A 14,265-nucleotide genomic window follows, 5' to 3' on the forward strand; every position below is an offset into this window, starting at 1 on the left:
AGTCCTCCCTGGATGTGACTAAGATACTCCCTCCACCACTCAGACCTCCCTGGATGTGACTAAGATACTCCCTCCACCACTCAGTCCTCCCTGGATGTGACTAAGATACTCCCTCCACCACTCAGACCTCCCTGGATGTGACTAAGATACTCCTCCACCACTCAGTCCTCCCTGGATGTGACTAAGATACTCCCTCCACCACTCAGACCTCCCTGGATGTGACTAAGATACTCCCTCCACCACTCAGACCTCCCTGGATGTGACTAAGATACTCCCTCCACCACTCAGACCTCCCTGGATGTGACTAAGATACTCCCTCCACCACTCAGTCCTCCCTGGATGTGACTAAGATACTCCCTCCACCACTCAGTCCTCCCTGGATGTGACTAAGATACTCCCTCCACCACTCAGTCCTCCCTGGATGTGACTAAGATACTCCCTCCACCACTCAGACCTCCCTGGATGTGACTAAGATACTCCCTCCACCACTCAGACCTCCCTGGATGTGACTAAGATACTCCCTCCACCACTCAGTCCTCCCTTGATGTTACTAAAATACTCCCTCCACCACTCAGACCTCCCTGGATGTGACTAAGATACTCCCTCCACCACTCAGTCCTCCCTGGATGTGACTAAGATACTCCCTCCACCACTCAGACCTCCCTGGATGTGACTAAGATACTCCCTCCACCACTCAGACCTCCCTGGATGTGACTAAGATACTCCCTCCACCACTCAGTCCTCCCTGGATGTGACTAAGATACTCCCTCCACCACTCAGTCCTCCCTGGATGTGACTAAGATACTCCCTCCACCACTCAGTCCTCCCTGGATGTGACTAAGATACTCCCTCCACCACTCAGACCTCCCTGGATGTGACTAAGATACTCCCTCCACCACTCAGACCTCCCTGGATGTGACTAAGATACTCCCTCCACCACTCAGACCTCCCTGGATGTGACTAAGATACTCCCTCCACCACTCAGTCCTCCCTGGATGTGACTAAGATACTCCATCCACCACTCAGACCTCCCTGGATGTGACTAAGATACTCCCTCCACCACTCAGACCTCCTGGATGTGACTAAGATACTCCCTCCACCACTCAGTCCTCCCTGGATGTGACTAAGATACTCCCTCCACCACTCAGACCTCCCTGGATGTGACTAAGATACTCCCTCCACCACTCAGACCTCCCTGGATGTGACTAAGATACTCCCTCCACCACTCAGACCTCCCTGGATGTGACTAAGATACTCCCTCCACCGCTCAGTCCTCCCTGGATGTGACTAAGATACTCCCTCCACCACTCAGTCCTCCCTGGATGTGACTAAGATACTCCCTCCACCACTCAGTCCTCCACCACTGGATGTGACTAAGATACTCCCTCCACCACTCAGTCCTCCCTGGATGTGACTAAGATACTCCCTCCACCACTCAGACCTCCCTGGATGTGACTAAGATACTCCCTCCACCACTCAGTCCTCCCTGGATGTGACTAAGATACTCCTCCACCACTCAGACCTCCCTGGATGTGACTAAGATACTCCCTCCACCACTCAGTCCTCCCTGGATGTGACTAAGATACTCCCTCCACCACTCAGACCTCCCTGGATGTGACTAAGATACTCCCTCCACCACTCAGTCCTCCCTGGATGTGACTAAGATACTCCCTCCACCACTCAGTCCTCCCTGGATGTGACTAAGATACTCCCTCCACCACTCAGTCCTCCCTGGATGTGACTAAGATACCCCTCCACCACTCAGTCCTCCCTGGATGTGACTAAGATACTCCCTCCACCACTCAGACCTCCCTGGATGTGACTAAGATACTCCCTCCACCACTCAGTCCTCCCTGGATGTGACTAAGATACTCCCTCCACCACTCAGACCTCCCTGGATGTGACTAAGATACTCCCTCCACCACTCAGTCCTCCCTGGATGTGACTAAGATACTCCCTCCACCACTCAGTCCTCCCTGGATGTGACTAAGATACTCCCTCCACCACTCAGACCTCCCTGGATGTGACTAAGATACTCCCTCCACCACTCAGTCCTCCCTGGATGTGACTAAGATACTCCCTCCACCACTCAGTCCTCCCTGGATGTGACTAAGATACTCCCTCCACCACTCAGTCCTCCCTGGATGTGACTAAGATACTCCCTCCACCACTCAGACCTCCCTGGATGTGACTAAGATACTCCCTCCACCACTCAGACCTCCCTGGATGTGACTAAGATACTCCCTCCACCACTCAGACCTCCCTGGATGTGACTAAGATACTCCCTCCACCACTCAGTCCTCCCTGGATGTGACTAAGATACTCCCTCCACCACTCAGACCTCCCTGGATGTGACTAAGATACTCCCTCCACCACTCAGTCCTCCCTGGATGTGACTAAGATACTCCCTCCACCACTCAGACCTCCCTGGATGTGACTAAGATACTCCCTCCACCACTCAGACCTCCCTGGATGTGACTAAATACTCCCTCCACCACTCAGACCTCCCTGGATGTGACTAAGATACTCCCTCCACCACCTCCCTGGATGTGACAGATCCTCCACCACTGACCTCCCTGGATGTGACTAAGATACTCCCTCCACCACTCAGTCCTCCCTGGATGTGACTAAGATACTCCCTCCACCACTCAGACCTCCCTGGATGTGACTAAGATACTCCCTCCACCACTCAGACCTCCCTGGATGTGACTAAGATACTCCCTCCACCACTCAGACCTCCCTGGATGTGACTAAGATACTCCCTCCACCACTCAGTCCTCCCTGGATGTGACTAAGATACTCCCTCCACCACTCAGACCTCCCTGGATGTGACTAAGATACTCCCTCCACCACTCAGTCCTCCCTGGATGTGACTAAGATACTCCCTCCACCACTCAGACCTCCCTGGATGTGACTAAGATACCTCCACCACTGGATGTGACTAAGATACTCCCTCCACCACTCAGTCCTCCCTGGATGTGACTAAGATACTCCCTCCACCACTCAGTCCTCCCTGGATGTGACTAAGATACTCCCTCCACCACTCAGACCTCCCTGGATGTGACTAAGATACTCCCTCCACCACTCAGTCCTCCCTGGATGTGACTAAGATACTCCCTCCACCACTCAGACCTCCCTGGATGTGACTAAGATACTCCTCCACCACTCAGACCTCCCTGGATGTGACTAAGATACTCCCTCCACCACTCAGACCTCCCTGGATGTGACTAAGATACTCCCTCCACCACTCAGTCCTCCCTGGATGTGACTAAGATACTCCCTCCACCACTCAGTCCTCCCTGGATGTGACTAAGATACTCCTCCACCACTCAGTCCTCCCTGGATGTGACTAAATACTCCCTCCACCACTCAGACCTCCCTGGATGTGACTAAGATACTCCCTCCACCACTCAGTCCTCCCTGGATGTGACTAAGATACTCCCTCCACCACTCAGTCCTCCCTGGATGTGACTAAGATACTCCCTCCACCACTCAGTCCTCCCTGGATGTGACTAAGATACTCCCTCCACCACTCAGACCTCCCTGGATGTGACTAAGATACTCCCTCCACCACTCAGTCCTCCCTGGATGTGACTAAGATACTCCCTCCACCACTCAGTCCTCCCTGGATGTGACTAAGATACTCCCTCCACCACTCAGTCCTCCCTGGATGTGACTAAGATACTCCCTCCACCACTCAGTCCTCCCTGGATGTGACTAAGATACTCCCTCCACCACTCAGACCTCCCTGGATGTGACTAAGATACTCCCTCCACCACTCAGACCTCCCTGGATGTGACTAAGATACTCCCTCCACCACTCAGTCCTCCCTGGATGTGACTAAGATACTCCCTCCACCACTCAGACCTCCCTGGATGTGACTAAGATACTCCCTCCACCACTCAGTCCTCCCTGGATGTGACTAAGATACTCCCTCCACCACTCAGACCTCCCTGGATGTGACTAAGATACAGACCTCCCTGGATGTGACTAAGATACTCCCTCCACCACTCAGTCCTCCCTGGATGTGACTAAGATACCCCTCCACCACTCAGACCTCCCTGGATGTGACTAAGATACTCCCTCCACCACTCAGTCCTCCCTGGATGTGACTAAGATACTCCCTCCACCACTCAGACCTCCCTGGATGTGACTAAGATACTCCCTCCACCACTCAGTCCTCCCTGGATGTGACTAAGATACTCCCTCCACCACTCAGTCCTCCCTGGATGTGACTAAGATACTCCCTCCACCACTCAGTCCTCCCTGGATGTGACTAAGATACTCCTCCACCACCACTCAGACCTCCCTGGATGTGACTAAGATACTCCCTCCACCACTCAGTCCTCCCTGGATGTGACTAAGATACTCCCTCCACCACTCAGACCTCCCTGGATGTGACTAAGATACTCCCCACCACCACTCAGACCTCCCTGGATGTGACTAAGATACTCCCTCCACCACTCAGTCCTCCCTGGATGTGACTAAGATACTCCCTCCACCACTCAGTCCTCCCTGGATGTGACTAAGATACTCCCTCCACCACTCAGTCCTCCCTGGATGTGACTAAGATACTCCCTCCACCACTCAGACCTCCCTGGATGTGACTAAGATACTCCCTCCACCACTCAGTCCTCCCTGGATGTGACTAAGATACTCCCTCCACCACCAGACCTCCTGGATGTGACTAAGATACTCCTCCACCACTCAGTCCTCCCTGGATGTGACTAAGATACACCTCCACCACTCAGTCCTCCCTGGATGTGACTAAGATACTCCCCTCCACCACTCAGACCTCCCTGGATGTGACTAAGATACTCCCTCCACCACTCAGTCCTCCCTGGATGTGACTAAGATACCTCCCACCACTGGATGTGACTAAGATACTCCCTCCACCACTCAGTCCTCCCTGGATGTGACTAAGATACTCCCTCCACCACTCAGTCCTCCCTGGATGTGACTAAGATACTCCCTCCACCACTCAGACCTCCCTGGATGTGACTAAGATACCCTCCACCACTCAGGATCCCTGGATGTGACTAAGATACTCCTCCACCACTCAGTCCTCCCTGGATGTGACTAAGATACTCCTCCACCACTCAGACCTCCCTGGATGTGACTAAGATACTCCCTCCACCACTCAGTCCTCCCTGGATGTGACTAAGATACTCCCTCCACCACTCAGACCTCCCTGGATGTGACTAAGATACTCCCTCCACCACTCAGACCTCCCTGGATGTGACTAAGATACTCCCTCCACCACTCAGTCCTCCCTGGATGTGACTAAGATACTCCACCACTCAGTCCTCCCTGGATGTGACTAAGATACTCCCTCCACCACTCAGTCCTCCCTGGATGTGACTAAGATACTCCCTCCACCACTCAGACCTCCCTGGATGTGACTAAGATACTCCCTCCACCACTCAGACCTCCCTGGATGTGACTAAGATACTCCCTCCACCACTCAGTCCTCCCTGGATGTGACTAAGATACTCCCTCCACCACTCAGACCTCCCTGGATGTGACTAAGATACTCCCTCCACCACTCAGTCCTCCCTGGATGTGACTAAGATACTCCCTCCACCACTCAGACCTCCCTGGATGTGACTAAGATACTCCCTCCACCACTCAGTCCTCCCTGGATGTGACTAAGATACTCCCTCCACCACTCAGACCTCCCTGGATGTGACTAAGATACTCCCTCCACCACTCAGTCCTCCCTGGATGTGACTAAGATACTCCCTCCACCACTCAGTCCTCCCTGGATGTGACTAAGATACTCCCTCCACCACTCAGTCCTCCCTGGATGTGACTAAGATACTCCCTCCACCACTCAGTCCTCCCTGGATGTGACTAAGATACTCCCTCCACCACTCAGTCCTCCCTGGATGTGACTAAGATACTCCCTCCACCACTCAGACCTCCCTGGATGTGACTAAGATACTCCCTCCACCACTCAGTCCTCCCTGGATGTGACTAAGATACTCCCTCCACCACTCAGTCCTCCCTGGATGTGACTAAGATACTCCCTCCACCACTCAGTCCTCCCTGGATGTGACTAAGATACTCCCTCCACCACTCAGACCTCCCTGGATGTGACTAAGATACTCCCTCCACCACCACAGACCTCCCTGGATGTGACTAAGATACTCCCTCCACCACTCAGACCTCCCTGGATGTGACTAAGATACTCCCTCCACCACTCAGTCCTCCCTGGATGTGACTAAGATACTCCCTCCACCACTCAGTCCTCCCTGGATGTGACTAAGATACTCCCTCCACCACTCAGTCCTCCCTGGATGTGACTAAGATACTCCTCCACCACTCAGACCTCCCTGGATGTGACTAAGATACTCCCTCCACCACTCAGTCCTCCCTGGATGTGACTAAGATACTCCCTCCACCACTCAGACCTCCCTGGATGTGACTAAGATACTCCCTCCACCACTCAGTCCTCCCTGGATGTGACTAAGATACTCCCTCCACCACTCAGTCCTCCCTGGATGTGACTAAGATACTCCCTCCACCACTCAGACCTCCCTGGATGTGACTAAGATACTCCCTCCACCACTCAGACCTCCCTGGATGTGACTAAGATACTCCCTCCACCACTCAGTCCTCCCTGGATGTGACTAAGATACTCCCTCCACCACTCAGTCCTCCCTGGATGTGACTAAGATACTCCCTCCACCACTCAGACCTCCCTGGATGTGACTAAGATACTACCACTCAGTCCTCCCTGGATGTGACTAAGATACCCCTCCACCACTCAGACCTCCCTGGATGTGACTAAGATACTCCCTCCACCACTCAGTCCTCCCTGGATGTGACTAAGATACTCCCTCCACCACTCAGGGATGTGACTAAGATACTCCCTCCACCACTCAGTCCTCCCTGGATGTGACTAAGATACTCCCTCCACCACTCAGACCTCCCTGGATGTGACTAAGATACTCCCTCCACCACTCAGTCCTCCCTGGATGTGACTAAGATACTCCCTCCACCACTCAGACCTCCCTGGATGTGACTAAGATACTCCCTCCACCACTCAGTCCTCCCTGGATGTGACTAAGATACTCCCTCCACCACTCAGACCTCCCTGGATGTGACTAAGATACTCCCTCCACCACTCAGACCTCCCTGGATGTGACTAAGATACTCCCTCCACCACTCAGACCTCCCTGGATGTGACTAAGATACTCCCTCCACCACTCAGACCTCCCTGGATGTGACTAAGATACTCCCTCCACCACTCAGTCCTCCCTGGATGTGACTAAGATACTCCCTCCACCACTCAGACCTCCCTGGATGTGACTAAGATACTCCCTCCACCACTCAGTCCTCCCTGGATGTGACTAAGATACTCCCTCCACCACTCAGTCCTCCCTGGATGTGACTAAGATACTCCCTCCACCACTCAGTCCTCCCTGGATGTGACTAAGATACTCCCTCCACCACTCAGTCCTCCCTGGATGTGACTAAGATACTCCCTCCACCACTCAGACCTCCCTGGATGTGACTAAGATACTCCCTCCACCACTCAGACCTCCCTGGATGTGACTAAGATACTCCCTCCACCACTCAGTCCTCCCTGGATGTGACTAAGATACTCCCTCCACCACTCAGACCTCCCTGGATGTGACTAAGATACTCCCTCCACCACTCAGTCCTCCCTGGATGTGACTAAGATACTCCCTCCACCACTCAGACCTCCCTGGATGTGACTAAGATACTCCCTCCACCACTCAGTCCTCCCTGGATGTGACTAAGATACTCCCTCCACCACTCAGTCCTCCCTGGATGTGACTAAGATACTCCCTCCACCACTCAGACCTCCCTGGATGTGACTAAGATACTCCCTCCACCACTCAGTCCTCCCTGGATGTGACTAAGATACTCCCTCCACCACTCAGTCCTCCCTGGATGTGACTAAGATACTCCCTCCACCACTCAGTCCTCCCTGGATGTGACTAAGATACTCCCTCCACCACTCAGACCTCCCTGGATGTGACTAAGATACTCCCTCCACCACTCAGACCTCCCTGGATGTGACTAAGATACTCCCTCCACCACTCAGTCCTCCCTGGATGTGACTAAGATACTCCCTCCACCACTCAGTCCTCCCTGGATGTGACTAAGATACTCCCTCCACCACTCAGTCCTCCCTGGATGTGACTAAGATACTCCCTCCACCACTCAGTCCTCCCTGGATGTGACTAAGATACTCCCTCCACCACTCAGACCTCCCTGGATGTGACTAAGATACTCCCTCCACCACTCAGACCTCCCTGGATGTGACTAAGATACTCCTCCACCACTCAGTCCTCCCTGGATGTGACTAAGATACTCCCTCCACCACTCAGTCCTCCCTGGATGTGACTAAGATACTCCCTCCACCACTCAGACCTCCCTGGATGTGACTAAGATACTCCCTCCACCACTCAGACCTCCCTGGATGTGACTAAGATACTCCCTCCACCACTCAGACCTCCCTGGATGTGACTAAGATACTCCCTCCACCACTCAGTCCTCCCTGGATGTGACTAAGATACTCCTCCACCACTCAGTCCTCCCTGGATGTGACTAAGATACTCCCTCCACCACTCAGACCTCCCTGGATGTGACTAAGATACTCCCTCCACCACTCAGACCTCCCTGGATGTGACTAAGATACTCCCTCCACCACTCAGTCCTCCCTGGATGTGACTAAGATACTCCTCCACCACTCAGACCTCCCTGGATGTGACTAAGATACTCCCTCCACCACTCAGTCCTCCCTGGATGTGACTAAGATACTCCCTCCACCACTCAGTCCTCCCTGGATGTGACTAAGATACTCCCTCCACCACTCAGACCTCCCTGGATGTGACTAAGATACTCCTCCACCACTCAGACCTCCCTGGATGTGACTAAGATACTCCTCCACCACTCAGTCCTCCCTGGATGTGACTAAGATACTCCCTCCACCACTCAGTCCTCCCTGGATGTGACTAAGATACTCCCTCCACCACTCAGACCTCCCTGGATGTGACTAAGATACTCCCTCCACCACTCAGTCCTCCCTGGATGTGACTAAGATACTCCCTCCACCACTCAGACCTCCCTGGATGTGACTAAGATACTCCTCCACCACTCAGTCCTCCCTGGATGTGACTAAGATACTCCCTCCACCACTCAGTCCTCCCTGGATGTGACTAAGATACTCCCTCCACCACTCAGTCCTCCCTGGATGTGACTAAGATACTCCCTCCACCACTCAGACCTCCCTGGATGTGACTAAGATACTCCCTCCACCACTCAGTCCTCCCTGGATGTGACTAAGATACTCCCTCCACCACTCAGTCCTCCCTGGATGTGACTAAGATACTCCCTCCACCACTCAGTCCTCCCTGGATGTGACTAAGATACTCCCTCCACCACTCAGTCCTCCCTGGATGTGACTAAGATACTCCCTCCACCACTCAGTCCTCCCTGGATGTGACTAAGATACTCCCTCCACCACTCAGACCTCCCTGGATGTGACTAAGATACTCCCTCCACCACTCAGTCCTCCCTGGATGTGACTAAGATACTCCTCCACCACTCAGTCCTCCTGGATGTGACTAAGATACTCCTCCACCACTCAGACTCCCTGGATGTGACTAAGATACTCCTCCACCACTCAGTCCTCCCTGGATGTGACTAAGATACTCCCTCCACCACTCAGACCTCCCTGGATGTGACTAAGATACTCCCTCCACCACTCAGTCCTCCCTGGATGTGACTAAGATACTCCCTCCACCACTCAGTCCTCCCTGGATGTGACTAAGATACTCCTCCACCACTCAGTCCTCCCTGGATGTGACTAAGATACTCCCTCCACCACTCAGTCCTCCCTGGATGTGACTAAGATACTCCCTCCACCACTCAGTCCTCCCTGGATGTGACTAAGATACTCCCTCCACCACTCAGTCCTCCCTGGATGTGACTAAGATACTCCCTCCACCACTCAGACCTCCCTGGATGTGACTAAGATACTCCCTCCACCACTCAGTCCTCCCTGGATGTGACTAAGATACTCCCTCCACCACTCAGTCCTCCCTGGATGTGACTAAGATACTCCTCCACCACTCAGTCCTCCCTGGATGTGACTAAGATACTCCCTCCACCACTCAGACCTCCCTGATGTGACTAAGATACTCCTCCACCACTCAGTCCTCCCTGGATGTGACTAAGATACTCCCTCCACCACTCAGTCCTCCCTGGATGTGACTAAGATACTCCCTCCACCACTCAGACCTCCCTGGATGTGACTAAGATACTCCCTCCACCACTCAGTCCTCCCTGGATGTGACTAAGATACTCCCTCCACCACTCAGTCCTCCCTGGATGTGACTAAGATACTCCTCCACCACTCAGTCCTCCCTGGATGTGACTAAGATACTCCCTCCACCACTCAGTCCTCCCTGGATGTGACTAAGATACTCCCTCCACCACTCAGTCCTCCCTGGATGTGACTAAGATACTCCCTCCACCACTCAGTCCTCCCTGGATGTGACTAAGATACTCCCTCCACCACTCAGACCTCCCTGGATGTGACTAAGATACTCCCTCCACCACTCAGACCTCCCTGGATGTGACTAAGATACTCCCTCCACCACTCAGTCCTCCCTTGATGTTACTAAAATACTCCCTCCACCACTCAGACCTCCCTGGATGTGACTCCCTCCACCACTCAGATCCCTGGATGTGACTAAGATACCCTCCACCACTCAGTCCTCCCTGGATGTGACTAAGATACTCCCTCCACCACTCAGACCTCCCTGGATGTGACTAAGATACTCCCTCCACCACTCAGTCCTCCCTGGATGTGACTAAGATACTCCCTCCACCACTCAGTCCTCCCTGGATGTGACTAAGATACTCCCTCCACCACTCAGTCCTCCCTGGATGTGACTAAGATACTCCCTCCACCACTCAGTCCTCCCTGGATGTGACTAAGATACTCCCTCCACCACTCAGTCCTCCCTGGATGTGACTAAGATACTCCCTCCACCACTCAGTCCTCCCTGGATGTGACTAAGATACTCCCTCCACCACTCAGACCTCCCTGGATGTGACTAAGATACTCCCTCCACCACTCAGTCCTCCCTGGATGTGACTAAGATACTCCCTCCACCACTCAGTCCTCCCTGGATGTGACTAAGATACTCCCTCCACCACTCAGTCCTCCCTGGATGTGACTAAGATACTCCCTCCACCACTCAGACCTCCCTGGATGTGACTAAGATACTCCCTCCACCACTCAGTCCTCCCTGGATGTGACTAAGATACTCCCTCCACCACTCAGTCCTCCCTGGATGTGACTAAGATACTCCCTCCACCACTCAGACCTCCCTGGATGTGACTAAGATACTCCCTCCACCACTCAGTCCTCCCTGGATGTGACTAAGATACTCCCTCCACCACTCAGTCCTCCCTGGATGTGACTAAGATACTCCCTCCACCACTCAGTCCTCCCTGGATGTGACTAAGATACTCCCTCCACCACTCAGTCCTCCCTGGATGTGACTAAGATACTCCCTCCACCACTCAGTCCTCCCTGGATGTGACTAAGATACTCCCTCCACCACTCAGACCTCCCTGGATGTGACCTCCCTCCACCACTGGGATGTGACTAAGATACTCCCTCCACCACTCAGACCTCCCTGGATGTGACTAAGATACTCCCTCCACCACTCAGTCCTCCCTGGATGTGACTAAGATACTCCCTCCACCACTCAGTCCTCCCTGGATGTGACTAAGATACTCCCTCCACCACTCAGACCTCCCTGGATGTGACTAAGATACTCCCTCCACCACTCAGACCTCCCTGGATGTGACTAAGATACTCCCTCCACCACTCAGACCTCCCTGGATGTGACTAAGATACTCCTCCACCACTCAGACCTCCTGGATGTGACTAAATACTCCCTCCACCACTCAGACCTCCCTGGATGTGACTAAGATACTCCCTCCACCACTCAGTCCTCCCTGGATGTGACTAAGATACTCCCTCCACCACTCAGACCTCCCTGGATGTGACTAAGATACTCCCTCCACCACTCAGTCCTCCCTGGATGTGACTAAGATACTCCCTCCACCACTCAGACCTCCCTGGATGTGACTAAGATACTCCCTCCACCACTCAGTCCTCCCTGGATGTGACTAAGATACTCCCTCCACCACTCAGTCCTCCCTGGATGTGACTAAGATACTCCCTCCACCACTCAGTCCTCCCTGGATGTGACTAAGATACTCCCTCCACCGCTCAGTCCTCCCTGGATGTGACTAAGATACTCCCTCCACCACTCAGACCTCCCTGGATGTGACTAAGATACTCCCTCCACCACTCAGTCCTCCCTGGATGTGACTAAGATACTCCCTCCACCACTCAGACCTCCCTGGATGTGACTAAGATACTCCCTCCACCACTCAGTCCTCCCTGGATGTGACTAAGATACTCCCTCCACCACTCAGACCTCCCTGGATGTGACTAAGATACTCCCTCCACCACTCAGTCCTCCCTGGAGTGACTAAGATACTCCCTCCACCACTCAGACCTCCCTGGATGTGACTAAGATACTCCCTCCACCACTCAGTCCTCCCTGGATGTGACTAAGATACTCCCTCCACCACTCAGTCCTCCCTGGATGTGACTAAGATACTCCCTCCACCACTCAGACCTCCCTGGATGTGACTAAGATACTCCCTCCACCACTCAGTCCTCCCTGGATGTGACTAAGATACTCCCTCCACCACTCAGTCCTCCCTGGATGTGACTAAGATACTCCCTCCACCACTCAGTCCTCCCTGGATGTGACTAAGATACTCCTCCACCACTCAGACCTCCCTGGATGTGACTAAGATACTCCCTCCACCACTCAGTCCTCCCTGGATGTGACTAAGATACTCCCTCCACCACTCAGTCCTCCCTGGATGTGACTAAGATACTCCCTCCACCACTCAGTCCTCCCTGGATGTGACTAAGATACTCCTCCACCACTCAGACCTCCCTGGATGTGACTAAGATACTCCCTCACCACCCAGTCCTCCCTGGATGTGACTAAGATACTCCCCACCACTCAGTCCTCCCTGGATGTGACTAAGATACTCCCTCCACCACTCAGACCTCCCTGGATGTGACTAAGATACTCCTCCACCACTCAGTCCTCCCTGGATGTGACTAAGATACTCAGTCCTCCCTGGATGTGACTAAGATACTCCTCCACCACTCAGTCCTCCCTGGATGTGACTAAGATACTCCCTCCACCACTCAGTCCTCCCCCTGGATGTGACTAAGATACTCCCTCCACCACTCAGTCCTCCCTGGATGTGACTAAGATACTCCCTCCACCGCTCAGTCCTCCCTGGATGTGACTAAAATACCCCCTCCACCACTCAGACCTCCCTGGATGTGACTAAGATACTCCCTCCACCACTCAGACCTCCCTGGATGTGACTAAGATACTCCCTCCACCACTCAGTCCTCCCTGGATGTGACTAAGATACTCCCTCCACCACTCAGTCCTCCCTGGATGTGACTAAGATACTCCCTCCACCACTCAGACCTCCCTGGATGTGACTAAGATACTCCCTCCACCACTCAGTCCTCCCTGGATGTGACTAAGATACTCCCTCCACCACTCAGACCTCCCTGGATGTGACTAAGATACTCCCTCCACCACTCAGTCCTCCCTGGATGTGACTAAGATACCCCTCCACCACTCAGTCCTCCCTGGATGTGACTAAGATACTCCTCCACCACTCAGTCCTCCTGGATGTGACTAAGATACTCCCTCCACCACTCAGTCCTCCCTGGATGTGACTAAGATACTCCCTCCACCACTCAGTCCTCCCTGGATGTGACTAAGATACTCCCTCCACCACTCAGACCTCCCTGGATGTGACTAAGATACTCCCTCCACCACTCAGGGATGTGACTAAGATACTCCCTCCACCACTCAGTCCTCCCTGGATGTGACTAAGATACTCCCTCCACCACTCAGTCCTCCCTGGATGTGACTAAGATACTCCCTCCACCACTCAGTCCTCCCTGGATGTGACTAAGATACTCCCTCCACCACTCAGACCTCCCTGGATGTGACTAAGATACTCCCTCCACCACTCAGTCCTCCCTGGATGTGACTAAGATACTCCCTCCACCACTCAGTCCTCCCTGGATGTGACTAAGATACTCCCTCCACCACTCAGACCTCCCTGGATGTGACTAAGATACTCCCTCCA

The sequence above is a fragment of the Oncorhynchus nerka genome, linkage group LG18, assembly GCF_034236695.1.
Source record: "Oncorhynchus nerka isolate Pitt River linkage group LG18, Oner_Uvic_2.0, whole genome shotgun sequence".
NCBI lineage: Eukaryota > Metazoa > Chordata > Actinopteri > Salmoniformes > Salmonidae > Oncorhynchus > Oncorhynchus nerka.